The sequence below is a fragment of the Eptesicus fuscus genome, chromosome 5 (genome assembly GCF_027574615.1).
Source record: "Eptesicus fuscus isolate TK198812 chromosome 5, DD_ASM_mEF_20220401, whole genome shotgun sequence".
In the NCBI taxonomy this organism is placed as follows: domain Eukaryota; kingdom Metazoa; phylum Chordata; class Mammalia; order Chiroptera; family Vespertilionidae; genus Eptesicus; species Eptesicus fuscus.
The window spans coordinates 92812783-92826810 of record NC_072477.1 but is presented as its reverse complement, the minus strand read 5'-3'; the positions used below and the strand labels follow the sequence as shown (position 1 = coordinate 92826810).

At 41.6% G+C, this 14028-nt stretch overlaps 1 protein-coding gene across 1 annotated transcript in view; it reads right to left on the bottom strand.

Moving 5' to 3' along the window:
* Window positions 1–14028, bottom strand: part of CCDC3 (coiled-coil domain containing 3) — a 113685-nt gene that overhangs the window by 82886 nt on the left and 16771 nt on the right. The window lies entirely within an intron of this gene.

Genomic DNA, 14028 nt, shown 5'->3' with positions numbered 1-14028 from the left:
CATAAAGCTTTTCAAGGGAAGAGAGCAAATCCACGCCCCATAGAGTTAGTGGCTGAGTGCAGTGCTAACAATGAAAGCACCTGACACTAATTTCGGGGATAGGTCTCCCCATAAGCATAAAATCCCAGCCCTGAGAGACACATATTTGCAACATGAATTGGCTAGAGGGAAAAGCAATGACCTTTACTGGAGGGTTTCAACTAATTTGTGTTTTTTCTAACACAAAATCCAAGCCTTCAGAGGGCCTTTCCAATAAGGTTATATAAGCAGTTTTCAAACACTAGGAAAGACTTATTGCTGACTCCTTCAGCCATAGTAATATTTCATTTTTGACAAACACATATTAAGTTCCTATTGACTGTGTAAAGAATTGGATTTTTGATGCCTTTTCATTAGTAGCTTATGATGACCTAATTAGGGACAGATAAATACTCATGAAAGACACCTGGAGTAAATGTGAGTATAGCCTTCCTTAGGACAACAGGACAGAGGAAGAGACTGGCCTGGGCTTGTGCACAGATGGAATATGGATGCTGTCAACTACATAGCTTGAGTGATTTGATGCATCATCCAGAAAAGAAAAGCTATTTTCTTGAATGGTCTGTTGCACTCACATTTTTTTTTTTTACTTAAGGGATCAGAAGCTTTAAAATGCAATTGTTTATGGAGTAGTAATAAATAGTGCCACTGCTACTCTTTACCACTTTAACAGAATTATTCCTTGGGATCAGCTTCAACTGTCTAGCAGCTTGGGGTTGGTTGCATGGCACAGGTCAGAAAAAGAAATCTGTGCGGCCTGGAGAATGGGACACTGAGAAAGAGACGGGCAGGAGGCATCAGGTAGGTGGGCAACCTGGGGTCTGCTGGGAGAACCCAGAGAGGAAAACAATACAGAAAGACAGACAGACAGCACAGAGAGACCACCCTGGTCTCCAAACACAGCTACAACCATCTCCCAGAAAACAGAAATCGACACTTCTCTCCAGCCACAGAATTAGAAAATGGGAAAGGATCCTCTTCTCAGATCAAGTAAACAGAAATAACAAAGAAAGAGATGCCATCTGATACCGGGCAAGAATGCCCTTCCCTTCCCTGAGAAGTGTGCAACAGGTTACTGAGTCACATTTATTTATGCATAAAATGTCAGCATGCTCCTATAAGTATGTATGTGTCGGTCCACTTCCTCTGACGTTCAGTATGACAGTTTTGCTTTACTACAAAGCTATAACAAAGGATTGGGCACTTTTGGAACCCTATGCTGGTTTCTACTAACATTGTTAAATAGTCTTATCGTTGAAATTATGATTATTTAAAGTCAACACAGCAGCACTAGGCCACATGCTAACAACTAACAGTTGTAGCTTAGAGTTTTTGTTTTCCTATAAAATCATTTTGTGATGTGGCATTAAGGGGTTGAACGAGATGACTTCCTAGCTCCCTCCTAGCCCTGCATTCTTCATCCTGTGTCGGTACAAATGGAATGGCCTTGTGTGCACTCTGAAGACAATGACCCTGGAACATGCTGGCAGCATCTGGGGTTGCCCAGGCCCTGGGGGGAAGCATGATTCTGCCAGATGTCACAACTGATTTAAATAAAAGAAAGATGAGAACCAGCCAGAGGAACTGATGCTTGACAGCATCCCTGAGGGTCTGTCCAGTGAGAGCCAGAGCAGTGTGGGGGAAACAGGGGAGATCTCCTCTGGCCAGGATACACAGGCAGTGCTTGCTGCAGCCACTGTGATCAGTGCCCAGATATGTCCCTACTTGTCTGCAAAACCACAGTGCAGGCTGAGAAAGGCGAGAGCTGAAGCTGCTGGGCAAAGAGACAGGATGATGCAGAAGTGAAGGGCCTACAGAAATGTAGAGGAGTGTGGGGAAGAAGAAAGCATAAAGGCAAATTCACTTTTCCCCTCCCCAAGAGAAGTTTGCATGAGCTAGGATGTCCACAGAGAGAGCTCAGATGGTGACAGATGTTCTGCTTCCAAGACAGAAAGGAGATAATGATCATCCTTTCGTATTTAAAACCACAGCTTGATGGCCAGAGATCTTACACACCTCTGTGTCCCTCTGCAAAGCCTCTGCAAGGACAACACATTCAGCCTCCACGTCCACCTGGGGACAATGAAACACTGAGAAAGAATTTAATGAAGAAAGCAACCACAGACTTCGGGAACAAAAGTGAGAACTTGTATTTTCTAGCCGGCAAGACTCTCAGATTGCTTTATTTAATTTCCTTTTAATACTGGAGCACGTCTCCATAGTAACTCCAAGAACCAGGGAGCCTCATGAGGCCAGGTGGAGGCTGGAGGACTCTCCTCTTTGGGATCACAGAAGACCTCTGATGGAGGACCAGACTTCATTTTGATTTCCTCCCTCACCATCTCAGTGTTTACGAACTGAAGTGCTCCAGAAAGGCTTTGGGATTTAACATTATTATGCAAGAAAATAAACAAAATTAAGGAAGAAAAAATGGATACTCAGTGAAGTCTCTTCAACAAACCAGAGTGAGAACTTTCTCCTGATTTGGGGCACAGGAGCTATACCTGACGGTATAGAGGAAGCTATCTGCAGAATTTGAGTACCAATTATTTACAAAGCTCTGAGGCTGATTACCCTCAAAGTTCCATGCCATAAGGACCTACTGTAATCCATTTTGCTGATGGAGAAACTGAGTTGTGGTGAGATCATGTGATTATCAAAATGAGATTATTAAAAATGAGAATTGACTAGCATGGATCAAATCTACAGCTATGGTCACATATTACAACGTGAGTGAATCTTGAAGACTTCATGCTAAGTGAAATACGGAAGTTGCAGGAGGACAAACACTACATGATTCCACTTATATGAGGTCTCTAAAGTAGTCAAACTCATGGAAGCAAAAAGTAGCATGGTGGTTGACAGGGACTGGGAAGGGGCAGGATGGGGAGTTGCTGCTGAATGGGTCCAGAGTTTCAGTCATGCAAAATGAAAAAGTTCTGGAGATCCGCTGTATAATTGCATATAGTAAACAACACTGTACTATACACTTAAAAATTTGTGAAGAGGGTAGATTCCATGTTATATCTTTTTACCTCAATAAGAAAATATCTATAGCTGTGAGTAGCTTAACAGTTGTATCTGCTCCTTCCTAGTGCTGCTGCAAAGAAGAGTTTGAAGACTTTTCACTTATACTATAAAGGAAAATGTCTACAGCCATAGGTCTAGTGAGAAGAGATGACAAACATGGCCAAAGACATGAAGAGACATTTCACTGAAAAGGCTATACAGATGGTAACCATGCTCCAACGAATGGGAGGACATGATTGTAAATCATATATCTGATAAGGGTCTAGTGTCCAAGATATGTAAGGAACTTATGTCCCTTTGCAAAGCAAGGACAGTCAACACACTCAGCCCCCATGTCCATATGGGGGCAATGAAAACACTGAGAAAGAATAAAAAGAAACACAATTAGCCCTGGCCAGTGTGGCCCAGTTGGTTGGGTCTTGTCCCATGCACCCAAAGGTTGCTGTTTTGATTCGCAGTCAGGGCACATGCCCAAGTTGTGGGCTTGACACCTTGTAGGAGGCATGCAGGAGGCAGCCAATCCATGTCTCTCATATCGATGTTTCTCTCTCTCCCTCTCCCTTCCTCTCTCTCTAAAAATCAATTTTAAAAAATGTAAAAAAATACTGGGCAAAGGACTCGAAGAGACATTTCTCCAAAGAAGATATACAAACGACTAGTAAGCATATGAGAAGGTGCTCAACATTACCAGTCATTAGGTAAATGCAATGAGATACTACTTCATTCCCACTAGGATGCTTGATTCAGTAAGACAGAAAATAACAAATGGTGGCCAAGATGTGAAGACATTAGAATCCTCATACATTGCTGGTGGGGAAGGGAAATGGTGCAGCTGCTTCGAAAAACAGTTTGGCAATTTCTCAAAAGGTTAAACATAGAGTTACCATATGATCCAGCAATTCTACTCCTAGGTATATACCAAAGAGAGATGAAAATATATATCCACATAAAAACTTACCCATAAATATTCATAGCAGCATTATTCATAATAGGCAAAAGTGAAAACAACCTAGTGTCCATCAACTAATGAATGGATAAGCAATATGTGGTACACCTATACAATGGAATGTTACAACAGGGATGAACCTTTAAAACATTATGTTTGGTGAAAGTAGCCAGACACAAAAGGCCACATATTATAAGATCTCATTTATATAAAATGTCCCACATTGGCAAATCACTAGAGACAGAAGGTAAGTGGCTGCCAGGGGCTGGGAAGAGGGCAGAATTGGGAGTGAATGGTAATGGGTTCTGGGTTTCTTTTTAGAGGGATGAAAATGCTTTGGAAATAAATGATGATGGTTGCACATGTCAGTGAACAAAGTGCACTTAACTGTACACTTTAAAAGGGTGAGTCTTACAGTATGTGAATTATATCTCAAGGAAAAAAAAGAATTAAAATCATGGTGAGATAGTATTACACACCTATCAGAATGGCTAAAAAAAAGTGATAATACCAAGTGCTGGCAACAATGCAAAAAATTGGATCACACATTGTTGGTGGAAATATAAATGATCCGGCCACTTTAGAAAATAGTTGGAATGTTTCTTTAAAATGAAAAATTGATTTAGTATATGACCTAAAAATGACAACCTTGGGCATTTTACTGCAGAGAAATGAAAACTTAAGTCCACACAAAAACCTACACACGAATGTTCAAAGTAGTTTATTCATAATAGCTAGTAACTAGAAACGAGCAGTAAATGTTCTTCAGTGAGTGATTTAACAAAGGATGGTACACCTATAATGAGAAATATTACTCAGCAATCAAAAGAAAGACAACTTGGATTAACCTCAGGGAAGTTTACTGAGTGAAGAAGACAATCTCAAAAAGCTACGTACTGTAAGGTCCTACTTATATAACCATTGAAATAAAATTCTAGAGAGAGAACAGATTAGTGGCCACCAAGGTTGAAGAATGGGTGAGGAAGAAGGTGTTGCTATAAAGGGGTAGCACGAGAGACCCTGGGGTGATAGGACAGTGTATATCTTGGTAGAGGTGGTAGTGACAGGAAGCTACACATGTGACAAACTTGTCTAGAGTTTTATACACACACATACAGAGAAGTGCATGTATAACTGGTGACACCTGAATTAGCTCTGTGGACTTGACCAATGCCACCACTTGGTTTTGCTATTGTACTATAGTTATATGAGATGCTCACCATAGGGGAGTATGAGGGAAGGGTACCAAAATCCTCTCTCCATTTCTTTGCAGCTGCTAGTGAATCTATATTTATTCCAAAATAAAGTCTTTTTTACAGTAACTATATAGTAAAGCATTAGTCAATGTTTAAGAATAATTACTGTGTTTCAATAAGATTCATAGTTGATGGCAAAGGTAGAAAAGAAATGACAGCCAGCACAGTCAGCCACAAACCATCCCCTCTATGTGTAGGAGGGAGTTCTAATAAGCCCATAAGCAAAAACAAGGCAAGAACATCCAGTGTGGACCACACATGTATCCTCATTGGCCCTCTATTTCCCTGCATGCAGCTCAACTACCATCTCTGGACCTTCATTCTTGTTCTTCTCTGTCTGAATTCATCATCTTCTCTTCCCTCCGCCTATTATAATCCTTCCCACTTCATGAGGCCCAGAAGCAGTATCCATCTTCCCATGTGGGTTAATTGTATCCCTCCAACTACATACTGGAGTTCAGACACCAGGTTCCCTTCTACTGTATTCTCCGTAATACATGACACAGTGCTGAGAATGTAGGGGGCACTCAAAAATCCTTGTTGATGGAATAAAAGCCGTCTGCCTGGAGGTCTTTTATTCTTACTCTCATGAAGGAGACTGGGTACATGTGAAGACATATGAGCCATGACAAACGTTTCACACATAACCAGTACTTTGTACTTTCAAATGTCATTTCCATTGTTTTCATGGCAGTGCTGTAAACGAGGCATAGTAGATATAATTAGACCGCTTTTACAGGTCAGGCAACTGAGTTCAGAATGGTTCAGTGATTTCCAAAGTCACAGTTGATACTGATTCAGGTTTAGAACCCAAGACTCATTCTAAAGCGCTACCAAGTTGCAAATTGCCACATTAAAATTTTATTTTTAAGAAGGTTAATTATGAAGATTCAAATCTTCACCAAGGAAGTGTAACATTTTGCAGCACAAGGTGTGGTATTTAGCCAACACCTTGGAAGTGGCTGAAGCCCTGTAGGAAAAGGACAGAGAATAAATGTCTTAAAAGACATCTGATCAAGGACAAATTGGAAGAACACAGGAAAATGTCCACTTCCAAAATATAGCCTAAATCCAGGCATTTCTCCCAGCACCCCTGCTATCTATCCCCTCACTCAAGCCTCTAGCCCTCAGATCATATCACTCCATTCAATGGCTTCCCAAAGCACAAAGACCTAAACTTCTTATCCTTGCCTAGAAAGTTCTAAATGGTGTGGCTCCTGCTCACCTCTCCAAATTCATCTTGTTCCATTCTTCCTCCACCAACAATGCTCACACATACTTTTCCATCCTCAAGTGTGCCAGGCATCTCTGTCTTGGCCAGTAGCAATGGCTTTCTCTTCTACCTGGAATGCTTTTCTGCCTGACCTTTGTTTAGCTGGCCATGTGTCATTCAAATTTCAGTGTGTTCTCACCTTTACCAAAGTAGTTACCAGGTTCCTATCATATTACTTTCTTTTAATTCTTTGCCAAACACCTATCACTATCTGACATTTGTTTCATTGACTGATGTATTGACTGTCTCTCCCTCATCCCACTGCAATGTAAGTTCTAGGAGGAAAGGGAGGGGTTTACTTTTGTTCTCTTTTGTATTCCCAGTGCCTAACACATAGTAGGTATTCAATAAATATGCATAGAGGAAGGCAGGAAGGAAGAAAAAGACCACCACCCTACCTACTTCACAGCTCTGGCTCTATCTGGCCAAATGAATGGCCTAGTAATGACAACCTGACAGTAGAGTAATAGCCTTCTATCCCCTCACTCAAGCCTCTAGCCCTCAGATCATATCACTCCATTCAATGGCTTCCCAAAGAAGTAAATGAATTGCATGATCATAAAAAACTTAAAAGCACTGTGAAAGCAGTATAGTTACAGGTCATCGTACAAGGTCTAGATCAAGCCCCCTCTCTTCTCTGAGATCTTCCTGGAATAGTCAAGGCCTCTCTACTCCCTCCCTGCTCTGACTTCCTACAGCTTTATTGCCCACACTACCCACATGATATGTAATAATCCCCTTATTTTCATTGTTATGAGTGCCTACTATGTGAGGGAACCCTGCTAGGTCTTGAGAAGATAACGATGAATAAGGAGTTTATATATAATTTACACCCTGGTTCCAGGCCATAGATATTTAAACAATATTTGCATAATTCATTACTTGACTGTATTTGTGATAAGTGCCACAAAGAAAAGTAAGTGTGTGCTAACAGCATAATTGGAGGACAAAACCAGACCAGCTGGATAAAGGAAGGAAAGCAGGTAGGAAGTGGGTCAGGGAAGTAACAGTTACTCTGTAAGCAGAAAGTCTCTCCAGTGTAGGAGGCAGAAGACCAATGAGCCAAAAATAGAATGGACTTAAAGTCAGGAGACCATGTCTCACTTCCAGTCCTGTCACTGTCTACCCACATTCCATTTCACTTATCAGGCCTCAGTTGACTTAACTGTGATAATTAATAACAGAAATAATTAAAGTGTTTGTAGAACCCTCAGAAAAATAAAATATTACCACTTAATTTTCCAGAGATAAAATCATTTAATTTCAACAAACAAAACATTTTTTGAGCATGTTTTACGTGCTTAACACAAAGATCCATAAAGGTGAATGGATTTGCCCAAGATTAATATTAGTTAGTAGGGACAGTCCAGATTAGAATCCAGATTCTCCTGAATCCCAGCACTGGATTCTTTCCAAAGGTATCCACAGCCCTCTACAATCTGGTCCAACTCTCACTAGGCAATTTCCCACTATTCTCAATGCTAGAAACCCAATGGCTGAAATCATTCCAATCAATGTTTACTCCATGTCTTCTGAAATTCTGGGCCCCATTATGAGGTCACACACACCCCTTTCATAGCTCAGATTGTGAAATGGTCCCTAACTTTGAGTGTTTGTTTCAAGTACCACCTCCTCTTGTACCATTCTCCTATCACCAAGTTCGTCTACAGAAGTGGTTCTTGAAGTCTGCAATTTCTGGGGGATCCTGAGATCCTTTCAGGGGGTTCATGAGATCAAAACTATTTTCGGAATAATACTAAGATGTCTTTTTTACGGTGTAGATGTTTGCACTATTGGTGCAAAAGCAAAGGTGAGTAAAACTGCTGGCACATAGAGCAAGTCAAGGCAGTGACAACAAATTATACTAACAGTCATTATATTCTTCAGTGCCTTGTGTGGGGAAAAAAAGAAAAAGCCAGTTTAATTTAAGAATGTCCTTGATGAAACAGTAAAAATCATTCATTAAATACTGACCCTTGAGTAAACATGTTTTTAACACTCTGTGCAAAGAATTCAGAAGCACACATAAAGCACCCCAGCTGCTTTTCAAAGTATAATGGTTGTCAAGGAAAAGCACTGTTGGCTGAGTTCTGAGCTGAACTAGTGGCTTTCTCCATGAAACACTATTTTTACTGAAAAGAATAAACAACAGACAAACTAGAGTTATTCAGATTTGAGTATTTATAGACATTTTCTTGAAAATGGACAAAGCTTGTCACTTCAAAGAAAATAACTACCAGTATTTGTTACCAATGATAAAATTCAAGTTTTTAAGTAAACATTAGAATTTTAGAAAATTTGACACTGTGTGCTTGACATTTTCCCAATGCTAAAAGACTTTCTTGATGACATCGATGAAATATTAATGAATAGGACTATTAACATTTTTTAAATACCATTTTAGAGCAGTTTTAGGTTTATAGCAAAATTGAGCAGAAGGTACAGATTAATCCTATCTAATAAAAGGGCAATATGCAAATTAACCGTCACTCCGTCACAAAGATGGCGGCGCCCATAGCCACAAGGTGGTGGCACCCAGTCCTCTCAGCCCCGCCGGAGTCCCCCAGTCCCAGGGGCGCAGCTGCTGCGAGTAGGCAGCGTGAGCAGCCTGGCGGAATGCTTGCTTCATCGCTGCGGCGACGAGGCAAGCGTTTCACCCTGGCCACGGAGGGCCTCTGGGCAGCGGGCACAGAGCGGCTGGAGGGGTGGGGGGAACACTTGCATCATCACCCCAGCAACGAGGCAAGCATTCCGCGCCTGGGTGTGGATGGGCCTCTGGCCAGGCCAGGCGCAGAGGGCCTCTGGCTGGGGAGGGTAGTTGGAGGCCATGAGGCTGGCTGGGGAGGGCAGTTGGGGGCCATGAGGCTGGCTGGGGAGGGCAGTTGGGGGCCATGAGGCCAGCCGGGGAAGGCAGTTGTGGGCCATGAGGCTGGCAGGTGATGGCTATTGGGGGCCATGTGGCTGGCAGGGGAGGGCAATTGGGGGCCATGAGGCCAGCAGGAGAGGGCATTTGGGGGTGATCAGGCCAGCGGGGGTGGGGGGCAGTTGGGGGCAAGCAGGCCGGCAGGCAGAGTGGTTAGGGGTGATAGGGCAGGCAGGCAGGTGAGCAGTTAGGAGCCAGTGGTCCTGGATTGCTAGAGGGATGTCCAACTGCCGGTTTAGGCCCAATCCCACAGGGACATCCCCCGGCAGTCAGACATTCCCCGAGGGGTCCCAGATTGGAGAGGGTGCAGGCCGGACTGAGGGACACCAACCCCCGCCCCCCCCCACCCCGTGCACGAATTTCATGAACCGGGTCACTAGTATCATATAAATTAAAAGCCTTAACATATGCAAAATCTGTATAATTTAATTTTCTAAATGTTAAATTCATCATGTTACAAAATCATGCATGGGGAAAAAAATCCAATGTGCAAGACAGACTAATGGATTTTCATATAGGAATACAAAAAGATCATTAATAAAATTTCAGTTTCTGCAGTGAAACTAACTTCTAAGAAAATACCACTTTTTGGAGTTTTGATGTGTCAAAGAAGAATACAGGTGCTAAAATATCTGTTAAACTGAAGTTACGTTCCTCCATCCCTAAGAGTTCTATGTTCTTGAACAAATAGCCTGGTGAACTAGACTGTCTCAGCCAACTTCCAGGGACATTTTAAATCAAATACTTCTAGGGCAGCATGGAAGATCTCGATGAACCAAGTTCTGACTGTTTCATCCAAACCTCACTTTAAAAACTACAGATCACCTTTCCCATTCCTATTTGCTTTTGATAATCAGAAATGATTACTGTTCTTTCCTTCCCTGCAGTATATTCTACCCAAGTTTGACCAAATGTTCTCACTGGGCCTAGTCAAAAAGAAACATCAACTTCCAGTGCCAGTCAAGATGAAATAAGCTGGACGCCTATGACTTGTCCTGATTACAGTTAAAATTCTCTGCACATACGTAATACCAAAAGCAACTACCTGTGGACTCTGAAAACTAAATAACTGAAGGCAATAGGACCTGAACAAATGAGGATGAATCATGGAATTACACAGCAAAATCTCCAGGAAAAATCCCCTATCAATCCAGAAGACCCAGCAAGAGGGCCCCAATGTACTGGAGAGTATGGAGGAAGTCCCTGGTTTTCTCTCACCCAGCCTTGCCCTAAGGCCAACCCCAGGTCTGCACTGCCGTAGTGGCACAGGCCAGAAAAAATAGATAACCTGAATTATTTGCAGATGCCGTGATCCTTTATGTATAAAACCCTAAGTGCTCCCCCCCAAAAAACAAACAAACAAAAACATTAGAACTAATAAACAAATCCAGTTAGTGATAGGATACAAAATCAATATGCAAAAATCAATTGCATTTCTTTATACCCACAATGACTTATCTGAAAAGAAAACAATCCCATTTGTGATAGCATCACAAATGAATAAAATACTTAGGAATAAACTTAACCAAGAAGATAAAAAGACCTGTATACTAAAAACTTTAAACCATTGATTAGAGCCTGGCCAGTGTGACTCGGTGGTTGAGTGGTGATCTATGTACCAGGAGGTAACGGTTCGATTCCAGGTCAGGGAACATGCCTGGGTTGTGGGCTTGATCCCCAGTGGGGGGCATGCAGGAGGCAGCTGATCAATGATTCTCTCTCATCATTGATGTTTCTGTCTCTCTCCCTCTCCCTTTCTCTCTGAAATCAATAAAAAAATATATTTTTTAAAAAAAAACATTGATGAGAGAAATTTTAGAAGACAAAAATAAATGAAAACATATCCCAGGTTTATGGATTGGAAAAATTAATATTGTTAATATAGGAACATTTTAGCAATATTAATTTTGGATTCTAGATTATTAGAATCCAAAGCAATCTAGAGAGTCAATACAATCCCTATCAAAATCCCAATGGCATTTTTCACAGAAATTTAAAAAAAAATAATTCTAAGTTTCATATGGAATACAAAAAAAAACAAAAACAAAAAACCCTGAATAGCTAAAGCAATATTGAGAAAGAAGAACAGAGTTGGAGGCATCATGTTTCCTGATTTCAAACTATATTACAAAGCTACAGTAATCAAAACACTATGGTATTGGCATAAAAACAGACACACAGGTCAATGGTACAGAATTGAGTATCTAGAATTAAATGCATGCATAGGTGGCCAGTTAATTTACAACAAAGAAGGCAAGAATATACAATGGGGAAGAAACAGTCTCTTCAACAAATGGTGGGGAAACTGAACGGCCACATGCAAAAGAATGAAGCGGGACCACTGTTTACATCATTCACAACAAATCAACTCAAAATGGATTATGTACTTGAATGTAAGACCTGAAACCATAAAACTCCTAGAAATAATCTAGGCAGTGAGCTCCCTGACATGGGTCTTGGCAATGATTTTCTTGGATTTGACACCAAATGCAAGGGTAATAAGAGCAAAAATAAACAAAGTGCCTACATCAAAATGACTCTATGCAGCAAAAGAAACCATCAACAAAATGAAAAGGCAACCCACAGAATGGGAAAAATATTTGCAAATCATATATCTGGTAATGGGTTAATAATCAAAATATATAAGGAATTCATACAACTCAACAGCAAAAAAAACAAATAACCCAATTTAAAAATGGGCAGAAGATCTGAAGACATACATATAGCCAACTAATCATCAGGGAAATGCAAGCCAAAACCACAATAAGATATTACCTCACACCTGTTAGGATGGCTATTTTCCAAAAAAATAAAAGATTACATATGTTGGCAAGGATGTGAAGAAGAGGAAACCCTTGTGCACTGTTGGTGAAAATGTAAATTGGTACATCCACTATGGAAAACAGTATGAAGTTACCTCAAAAAAATTAAAAAAGGAACTACCATAATAGCCATCAATCCATCTTCTGGGTATATACCCCCCAAAAAAGAAATCATTAGGTGAAGGTGAAGGGACATTTTCCCTCCCATGTTCATTGCAGCATTATTCACAATAGCCAAGATACGGAAACAACCTGTTTCTGTTGACAGGTGAATGGATAAAGAAATTATGAAATACTAGAGACCTGGTGCACAAAATTCGTGCATGTGGGGGTCCCCTCAGCCCAGACTACACCCTCTTCAATCCAGGACCTCTCGGGGGATGTCCGACTGCCTCCCCTGCTGGCCTGGTCGCCCCCAACTGCCCCCCCCCGCTGGCCTGGTCGCCCCTTAGTGCCCTCCCCACCAACCTGGTCGCCCCTCACTGCCCCCCTCTGCTGGGCCTGGTTGCCCCTCACTGCCCCCCCCCCCGCCGGTCTGGTCCCCCCCAACTGCCCGCCCCCCCCCCGTGGGCCTGGTAGCCCAATACAGCCTACTGCTCAGTCGTTTGGTCACCCCTCACTAACCCCCCTGCCGGCCTGGTCACCCCACACAGCCTGCTGCTCTGTCATTTGGTTGCCCCTCACTAACCCCCTGTCTGCCTGGTCACCCCATGCAGCCTGCTGCTCAGTCATTTGGTCGCCCCTCACTAACCCCCCTGCCAGCCTGGTCACCCCACGCAGCCTGTTCGGTCATCCGTTCGGTTGTTTCGGATGCGATAGTCGCTTAGCCTTTTATATATATAGATTATTCAGCCTTTAAAAAGAACAAGATTCTGCCTTTTGGACAACATGGGTGGACCTTGAGAGCATTATGCTAAGTGAAATAAGTCAGACAATAAAAAGACAAATACCATATAATCCCACCTATATCTGAAATCCTTTTTTTAATGAGATACTACCACATGCCCATTACAATGTCCACTTTTTTTACCTAACACCAAATACTGATGATGATGCAGAGGTGGAGCTCTCCCGCATTGCTAATGTGAATGCAAAATGAGGGAGCCACTCTCAAAAACAGTGTTTCAGTGTCTTATAAAGTTGAATATACACTTACCTACGATTCAGCAAACCTATCCTAGGTATTTTCCCAAAAGAAACTGAAATTCACGTTCACCCAAAAAACTGCACATGTATGTTTACAGAAGCTCCAGTAGCCTAATACTATAAACAACCTAAATATACCTCAGCTGGTAAGTAAAGAAATAAAACTGTGGTCCACCCCTATAATAGACTACTTCTCAGCAATAAAAAGAAGTGACCTTTTGACGCACACAACATGGACAAATCTCAAGTGCACCCTGATAAGTAACAAAAGCCAAAGTAAAAAATGCAACATACTAACAAACTGCATGATTCCATTCATATGACATTCTGGAAAATGCAAAACTAGTGGTGGAGAACAAATCAGTGGTTCTCAGAAGCTGAGTTGGGTGAGGGTCTGACTATAAAGGGGTGATACATGGAAGGTTTTCTGTGATGATGGAACTTTTCTATATCGTGGTTGTAGTTGTGAATATACAGCCATGTGCACTTGTCAAAATTCATAACTGTACATGAAAAAGAATAAATTTTACGGCATGTGGATTTTAAATATTAAGTAACCTACTAAAATCTCTCTCAAATTTGCTTACTTTGCT